Source organism: Brassica oleracea, chromosome C2 (genome assembly GCF_000695525.1).
Source record: "Brassica oleracea var. oleracea cultivar TO1000 chromosome C2, BOL, whole genome shotgun sequence".
NCBI classification, from domain to species: Eukaryota; Viridiplantae; Streptophyta; class Magnoliopsida; order Brassicales; family Brassicaceae; genus Brassica; species Brassica oleracea.
This window is the reverse complement of record NC_027749.1, coordinates 39389049-39390170: the sequence shown is the minus strand read 5'-3', so window position 1 is coordinate 39390170 and position 1122 is coordinate 39389049.

Below are 1122 nucleotides of genomic sequence, written 5' to 3'. Positions count from 1 at the left end.
GAGGGGGATAGCTGAACTCGTCCTTCGACGAGCTGCCTACGTACCCCTTTCGAGGATCAAGCCATCTCGTAGTTTTGTTTTATGCCGCGAGCGTTTTTACTCGGCGGTTGTCGCCGTGCTGACCGCCTTGATCGAAATTATCGTGGCAGGGTCAGTGTTCTCTTCTGGATGTTCCGGTTTAATTTTAGTGTCGGCTCCGGCCTCGTGTGAAATCGTCTTTTCTCAAAACGTTGTTGGTTGAAGATTTATCGATCTTCGTGCATTTGCGATTTGCCATTGCAGAGGCTGTCATCTGTCTTAACTTGTGTTCTATGAGGAAGCACAGTCGCGACTGTTTCTAACATCCCCAGATAGCTGCGACTCCGTTTGGGGTCGGAAATTTGACGCCCAAGTGGTACGTCGATGGAACGGCTTGCATAGCGTTGAGCCACAGGGTTCCCATGATCACGTTGTAGATCGCAGGATGATCGACTACCGCAAAATCTACGATTTTTGTGACCTTCTTGGCCATGACAGGTAGCTGAATTGATCCGAGGGTCATCAATACTTCGCCAGAAAAGCCTGTGAGCGGTTACGGAGTTGGAGTTACTTCTCCGAGTTCAATGCTCATCCGATTGAGAGTTTCGCGGAAGATTACATTTACCATGCTCCCTGTGTCAATGAGTACTCTTCAGATTTCCAGATCTCGTATGACGAGGTCTATGACGAGCGGATCGCAGTGAGGCTGATCGATCTCGCTGGCTTCCTCCTTTGTGAAGGTGATTGAGCAGTTCTGATCATCTTTGGTAGGAGACCATGTAGGCCAGTTTGCGCTCGACTCCGCCTTCTGCTGGTAAGCCTTGATGGCGAAGACCGTATCGTTGCAGAATTGCGATCCTCTGATGATCATGTTGACTCTACGACGATTGTTATCGTTCCCCTTGTCGTATGGCCTCCTGCCGCGTTTATCCCCGGATTGGTTTCTTCGGGGAGATCTCTCCGCGGGGAGGGTCTACATCTTTCGAGGACGATCTCGCCGACTTATGCTTCTGCGATCAGATTTTCGTTTCTTCCTCGATCATGATGTAGTACGTCGCCTTGTGGAGGGCGTCTTGGATCGTCCGCGGGTTTTCGAGGGATATC